This window comes from Rhododendron vialii, chromosome 4a, assembly GCF_030253575.1.
Source record: "Rhododendron vialii isolate Sample 1 chromosome 4a, ASM3025357v1".
NCBI lineage: Eukaryota > Viridiplantae > Streptophyta > Magnoliopsida > Ericales > Ericaceae > Rhododendron > Rhododendron vialii.
In genome coordinates, this window is record NC_080560.1 from 29123824 (window position 1) to 29132258 (window position 8435).

At 39.7% G+C, this 8435-nt stretch overlaps 1 long non-coding RNA gene across 1 annotated transcript; it reads right to left on the reverse strand.

Annotated features, from left to right (window-relative positions):
• Nucleotides 1-454: 454 nt before the first annotated feature.
• Nucleotides 455-3784, reverse strand: LOC131324674 (uncharacterized). The gene is made up of 2 exons (XR_009199412.1): nucleotides 1927-3784; nucleotides 455-1191 (listed from the first exon to the last, which is right to left on the reverse strand). It is a non-coding gene; the product is annotated as an uncharacterized LOC131324674 (long non-coding RNA).
• Nucleotides 3785-8435: the final 4651 nt, after the last annotated feature.

Consider the following 8435-nt stretch of genomic DNA (forward strand, 5'->3'; position numbering starts at 1 on the left):
ACCAACAGAAACCAACAGCTGCACTGCCAAACCCAGGTACAGCAGAAACCAGCCCAGAAAGACACCATAAACCACTATACTTCATGCTAACAATAGCCAAGAAACCATAGAAACCAGCCCAGAAAACAGCAAGCCAACGGCAGAAAATAGGGGGGCAAGAGATTTACTTATGCCAAACCACAAAAACTGCAGAAAAGTTCAGCAGTGAAGTGTAACAAATACTATGTACAAATGAATACTTAAGAACCTGCACTGCAGAAATCAACACACACACACAGGCATGGCATCATAATATCAAGCACAACTTAAGACTTGATTGGGCTCAGACAATACATGGGCATCATAAGGGTACTCATGACTGCAACTAATATTACCCCGCCAAGGTATCTACCTTAATTAAGAATTGAATCGATTCATCATTGCCCTAGTAAGACTCACATTATTGGCCAAAACCTGTCATGCAAAGAAACTTCATATTACATTTCCAAATATGACCAAAAAGTATGCATCAAATGTACCAAATTCGCGGATCAAAAAAAAAAAAATGTACCAAATTCATGAGTTTAAGATCATAGTGCATAGTTCATAGTTCATACACCCACCATAGTTCGTTGTCATCCTCCATTGTTCATTATACATTAACAAATGGCTTCCTAATTAAGGATACGACGATAAAGTTCTGCCACTTCAAAAAAAATGGATAAAGTACCATTCTTGCTTATAATGGTACTTAACCCACTTCAAAAAGGCACTACGTATCCCACTAAATGGGACCATACACAAGACCGCTAAGGATGGCCTCCACATATAGTTGTCTCTCCTTAGGCTTCGTGCTATAGAAGTTGTCAACCCTTTGTTCCTCTTGACAGGCTACGGCACTTAACTTGAACTTCTCCATCAAGGTAATATCAAGCTTTAATAGCTCATCTTGCACCATCGTGCGTCGGGCGGATAGCTATTTGTTATACCCAAACGAATTGACCATCACAAAACTAAGCACCACCAGCCAGGGCTCTGCATTAAACAACATAAGTACAAATCTAAGCACCACCAGCCAAGGCTCTACATTGAACAACATATTCAAATCTAAGCACCACCAGCCAGAGCTCTGCATAATAAGAGAATACTTACATATTTGAAGCCTGGCAAGCGAATGGGAGACATATACTCAGTGTGTAGTATATGTTGGTCCTGCAATTAAATTTCTAATAAGCTTAAACACAAATCAAGTGGAGAATAAGCAGCAACAACAGCATAGAAAACCACATGCATTGAAAGCCAACAACAAACAGACAAGGGGCCACACAAATCTTACATTACTAAAAGAAAATTATAACATAATGAAAAAAGGCAAATCTACTATATAGTAATGAACTGATTATTTTCCCTAATTTTCCCCTTATTTTTTCCTACGACAAAACCAGCTCACTTTCAAGGTAAGATCTCACCCAGAGCGGGGACTATTCCGGGTTTTTTTCAGTTTTTTTTTTTTTTTTTTTTTTAATTTTGCAAAAATACCTCCATACATATTTGCTTACGAAGCCCTAATAATTTCCTATTTCACCAAAATTTGTTTATTGCTTCGTACAAAAAAATGGTATTCTTGACCAACACCCCTGATCTATTTGAAGAAAGAAATTTAGCTAATCGAATTTTCCGTCTCCGACTCTCTACTAACAAAACACTGAAAAAAATACAGACATGGAGTAGTTATTAAGTGGGGTTTCATAATCTTGATCCACAATCGCACAATCACAACTTTCAGAAGGGTTTTATTAATCTTGAACAAAAAATCTCACATAACTGTGAAAAAACCCACAAATCCATGGAGTTAACACAACGAAATTGCGTGTAGGAGGGGGATAACAAAAACCCAAGAATCAATGAACTCGAAAATTAACCAAAACCAGTGATTCGAAGCCATACCTCAGTTAATCGAAGAACAAATCGATTGCAGCCTCCAAATCGCCACAAAATCCCAATTCTCTGCTCGAGAAAGAACCAAAACTAGCGGTAGCGAATGAATGGAAGCTAGGGTGGGAGAAGGGGGATTCCTAGGGGTGAAATCGGCAGATCTGAAGGGGGATTAGGGCGGAGCCCTTAAATTCTTGCTTGTTGAAGTATTGACTAGAAGCAGGTGTAGTTTTGAGCAACCAAGGATGTATCGAAACTAGAGTGGCCAGAAACTCCTTTTCCAGTGAAAATCCTTTGCACTTGGCGCCTTGATTTAGATGTTTTTTCAAAAGCTCTTGCTGTTTTGGCGTCGACTTCATCGTGAGGGTGTAACATTGTAACCCGGGAAGATTGACAGAGCTTCCTCCATCATATATACTATAAAACTACTCGCTCAATTCCTAAAATTACGAGGAAGATTGATTCAAGTGTAGGAGAAGAAAGAATGTGTGGTTTGAATTTATTGAGGAATTTAATGAGTAGTTTTATAGATGAATATGATAGAGGAAGCTCTGTCAATCTTCCCGGGTTACAATGTTACACCCTCACGATGAAGTCGACGCCAAAATAGCAAGAGCTTTTGAAAAAACTTGTATATCAAGTCGCCAAGTACAAAGGTTTCCACTGGAAAAGAAGTTTCTGTCCACTCTAGTTTCGATACACTTGGTTGCTTCAAACTACACCTGCTTCCTGTCAATACTTCAACGAGCAAGAACTTGAAGGTCTTGAGAAATACAAGCTTGACCTCAAGTTGCCTTTCAAGGTGAGGTTTGTAATGAGGCTAGTGCCTAAATGCATCATGAGGAAATAGAAGGTTTTAATCTTTTTCCACAATATTTCCCCGATTGGTCTTTTTGTTAATTTATTTGCATCCTCCAACGGATGGAGGAAAGGGGAAGAAGTTTTGGACCTTCAAGGAAAAATGGAACTATTCGAACGTGGAATTGCAATGGATAAGTTTGAGCAGAGGGAAGGGGTGTCAAAAGTAATGCTGGCTTCAATTACAGCTTGCTGTGAGGGCATTAATCTGACTGCAGCGTCAAGTGATCTTATTGGATCAAAAGTGGAACCCTTCTAAGACAAAGCAAGCTGTAGCACTGACTTTTCGTCCAGGTCCGGAGAAAGTAGTCTATGTTTATCACCTATTGGCAAGTGGCTCAAAAAAAGACAACCTTACAGAGGTGAAGTCTTGAGAAAGAAATTGGGAATATCTCTTGAACCTGGATTCCCAAAACCCAACTCCAATGCTTTGCATATTGTAGAATGCATGGAAAGAATTCAAAAGTTGCTTGATCACCCGTGTGTGCTTCTAATGAGTTATTCCTATTTTATGACACTCACACGAGAAGATTAAAAAGATTCTCACAGGCGGTATTTAGGCCATTTGTTGCAGCAATGCCCTAGGATCCTAATCCTTGATGAGGGGCATAACCCTAGAAACAATAAATTGAGGCTGAGGAAGGCTCTGATGAAAGTTGAGACGAAGTTGAGAATTTTGCTCTCCGGTACATTGTTTCAGAATAATTTTGGAGTATTTAAAAACTCACTTTGGCAAGACCACGGTTTGTCGATGATGTGCTGAGGAAGTAAGACCGAAACTCCGGGATGACAAACAAAGGCAGAAATACACGCACTGCAATTGAAAACAGAGCAAGAAGATTATTCATCGATAAAATTGCTAGAAAGATTGATTCTATTGTAGGAGAAAAAAGAATTTGTGGTTTGAATTTGTTGAGGAATTTAACGAGTAGTTTTATAGATGTATATGATGGAGGAAGCTCTGTCAATCTTCCCGGGTTACCATGTTACACCCTCACGATGAAGTCGACGCCAAAACATCAAGAGCTTTTGAAAAACTTGTATATCTATATCAAGTCGCCAAGTACAGAGGGTTTCCACTGGAAAAGGAGTTTTTGTCCACTCTAGTTTCGATACATCATTGGTTGCTTAAAAGCTTAAAACTACACCTGCTTCCAGTCAATACTTCAACGAGGAAGAACTTGAAGGTCTTGAGAAATACAAGCTTGACCTCAAGTTGGCTTCCAAGGTGAGGTTTGTAATGAGAGGCTAGTGCCTAAATGCATCACGAGGAAAGAGAAGGTTTTAATCTTTTGCCACAATATTTTCCCGATTGGTCTTTTTGTTAATTTATTTGCATCCTTCAACCAAGGATGTATTGAAACTAGAGTGGCCAGAAAATTATTTTCCAGTGGAAACTCTTTGTACTTGGCGACATGATATACAAGTTTTTTCAAAAGTTCTTGCTATTTTGGCGTCGACTTCATCGTGAGGGTGTAACATTGTAACCCAGGAAGATTGACAGAGCTTCCTCCATCATATACATCTATAAAATTATTTGTTAAATTCCTCAACAAATTCAAACCACACATTCTTTCTTCTCCCACACTTGATCAATCTTCCTAGCAATTTTATCGATGAATAATCTTATTGCTCTGTTTTCAATTGCAGTGCGTGTATTTCCGCCTTTGTTTGTCGTCCCAGAGTTTCAGACTAACTTCCTCAGTACATCATCGACAAACCATGGTCTTGCCAAAGTGAGTGTTGAAATACTCTCCAAAATTATTCTGAAACAATGTACCAGAGAGCAAAATTCTCAACCTTGTCTCAACTTTCGTCAGAGCCTTCCTCAGCCTCGATTTATTGTTTCTAGGGTTATGCCCCTCATTAAGGATTAGGATCCCAGGGCATTGCTGCAACAACTGGCCCAAATATCGCCTGGGAGAATCTTTTGAATCTTCTCGTGTGAGTATCATAAAATAGGAATAACTCAATAGAAGCACACTCGGGTGATTAAGCAGCTTTTGAATTTTTTCCATGCAGTCCACAATATGCAAAGCATTGGCGTCGGGTTTTGGGAATCCAGGTTCAAGAGATATTCCCAATTTCTTTCTCAAGACTTCACCTTTGTATCCGAGCCACTAGCCAATACGTGATAAACATGTACTACTTTCTCCTGACCAAGACAAAAAGCCGGGAATAAGCCCAAGAAACATGAGATTGATCTTCCACAAGTCCAAAACTGGCACTAAGTACTTCAGCTACGTTGAGTAGCACATACCTAGCACTTGAGATTGATCTTCCACAAGTCCAAAATCAACACTAAGTACTTCAGCCATGTTGACTGGCACATCCAAATTCGAAACACGAGTTTCAACATCAGCTGGGGAAGAGGCTGGCATAGCAGAACCGGAATGTTCTCCTAAAAGCCAATAGGATCACCATTAAGGAACCAGCAGAATCGAAAGGGAGAAAAGAAAGTAAAGAAATAATAGGATAGATTATATAGGCATGCAACATACTGGGCACTTGAGATTGCTCTTCCACATGTCCACATTGGGCATCAAGTGTTTCAGATATCACCGACCATGGGTCATTCAGGATCTGAGTTACCATCTCCACTCTTAAGTTATCTAAAGCATTTGATGGTAAAATGCTATTTATGCTTCCATGCTGGAAATATTGTTACATGTTGTAGCATACAACACCACCACAGTCAACCCTGCAAAATAAAGGTTTTCTTTACAAGGTTAGTACAGCAACAATAACGTCACCAATATGAGCATGTCTTTTTCAATATAATCATCACGCAGGAAATCAAAAAAGCCCAAAGTGATTTCAATATAATCATCACGCAGTAAATCAACAAAGCCCAAAGTGATTTCCCTTTCGCCTTCAAGTTTACCTACTACAGTACCCGAGTGTAGTCCTTAGCATTTAGTATACATACTAAGTTGTATATATACTTTTCTTTACAAGGTTAGTGTTATCTGTCAAGAATTGAGACATGTCTCAACTGTACTGGAACAAGGAACTTAAAAAAATTGAGGATTCTAACAACCTAATGGACATAAAAACTAGGGCTGCCTGCGGATCGATCTGGTTTCCAATCCGATCCACTCGCGGCGGATTGTCATTTTCTCCATCCGTCAACCGTCCGTAGCGTTGTTGGATTAGTTCGGTTTGGATGCGGTTTTGGCGGATAGATTTGGGCGGTTTCAGTGGATTTGAGCACGCAATTTATTTTTTTATATACACCAAAAAATTGAAAAATAAAGTCCTGAAATTTCAAGTCTGCCACAAATTCAAACAAATCTAAACCAACATTACTTAGAATTAAGGTACATTCATCCACCATAATATCTAAAAATAAACTATTAGACGTCAATAACACTCGAACTTGGAGTTGGACTAGAATATGAACTTGATTCAGATTCTAATGTACCAAAAAAAATAGAGAAGATTATTAACATTTTCAACATAAAACATAAAAACATCCTAGAATAAATTTGTATTACTTTATTACCTGTGAAATTTTGTTCAATTTACTCAACGTCATCCATAACCTTCAGAAGAAAATAGGAACATTGCAAATGGGGCAGATTGGGCGGAACCAAACCAGATCTGTCAAAATTAGTATTTTTAGATCCGTATCCGTCTATAGCATGCCTTGGTTTGGTGTGGATTGGGCGGTTCAGTTCATCCGTTGGACAGCCCTAATAAAAACCCAACGTAAATCGGGTGCAGAAGGGCCATTCGAGATTCCATTTTCGGTATTCGTCAAGAACATAATTCTGCACATACAGGCCACTATCTCCTCGTTAACGGCAAGGCTACAATGGTTGTTTCATCTTCTCAAACAAACATTTTGGTCGAACAAATTTGCAGCTGGGTGATATTTTTGTAAACAGGACTACCCTTTAAACGGATAGAGAGAACATTTCTTTCCCTTTACTCACCTGACAGTCGTACCCGAGTCCAATAGAAAACTTGATCTGTTAGTGGTGCATTCGAAATTCCATTTACGATATTCGTCAAGACCTAACCATTCCAAATTCCATTTTTGGAGCTGGAAATGTTAGGGACAGAGATGGGGGAAATGAAAGCCAGCCACACCAACCTTTGAAATTAAAGCCCAAAATTTCATTAATGGCAGAAGATTCCACACAATAATATGCTAATAGCTCCCTGCTAGTAGTCAAGGCAGAAGAACTAATGTACGAAGAAGCTGCGCAAGAAAATAAAATTCAACCACCAAGTAAAAACAAGAAAGATTCAAACGCAACTTCTTGGTGGATACCAAAGATGCAAGTAGCCATCTACAACGCTGACCACAGACTTTGACTGCAGTATGTCCCAGCAGTCACTAGCAAAGTCAATGACTAAACTATCGACTTTTGGATTGCGATGTCGCAGGCATTAACAATGTCTCCGCAAAGGTTCCTCTGGCATGTCTTCTTGGCCCTGGGAATCCACCAGGGACACTATCTGGGCTCTGATTTTTAATACTGCTGAAAAGGTCTTCGCCAAGGCTCCCCAGCGTTAATTGATCATTGAGGATCCTAATCACAGTTCCAACGGGAAAAGCGAGAAAATTGTGCAGGAAATCAACGAAGTCTTCCCCTGCTTCCACGAAGAGCACTCGTTTGGTGTCAGTGTCGATTAGGAGTTTTACGCTCACTGTCACAGCTTTCATCCTTCTAGTTGCCATTGCTTTTAAGGTGAAATAGTTATGGGCTTTTTGGTTGTCTCTCGTCTCGACCTGCATGTACTCAAAGTTCATTTAATGGCATTTACTGTTTATATGTAAATGTGGTACTAGTGGCTTTTCAATTTTTGATCCATTATCAATGAGGTGGAACGTCATACAAACTCAATACCCCCATCCTTTGTCCTCAGGCCTCTACTTCTATTCCAAACGAGACCGCTCATTATCCTTGAACGATCAAATCACCCACGTCTCGGTTAACGATCACCCACGAACGAGTCTTCCAAATTTCTCATTTCTTGTTGGATAAGGATTCGAAAAAACCACTTCACTCTTTAATGGCTTGATGTTGTGCTCAACTGGGGAGAAAAGTAAAGCTATGTGGTTTATGATCGTAAGAGAGATTGCAAGGCTCTGTAGTAAGGTGTCTAAAAAGAATCATAAATACCCTGAGGGTGAGATCATTCATGTCTCTCATGGGTATTTATGTCTCTCATGATTCTGGGTATTTATGTCTCTCATGACTCTCGCGGTGTGTTGAGAAATAGAGGGCGAGACCATTAATGCAGAGTTCCAATTCCTCATCTACATGGTGAAGCATGTCCTTAAGACAGGAGGCCTCTAGCTCAAGATATCGCAGGTGCTGATTAGAGGCTTCCAAGTCAGATAAAGTCTGAGCATGGCCATGAGAAACAACTTCTAACTGCAGTCTTTTCCGATTGTAACTATCGAAAAGCTCCTCATAATTGGTATATGAGGACCCCTTATGACTGTTCATGGACCATCAGAAAACTTGTGCGTTTGAGAGACATGGCCCAGAATTTTGTGAAACACATTATTGGGGATGGACAAGGTACTTTCCCTTGGCTCGACAATTGGCACCCTAGTGGTCCCCTTTACAAACTATTCGATGCAAGACTTATTTCTACCCTTGGAAGATCTATTTTCGCTACTGTTAGTACTGTAATTCAGAATG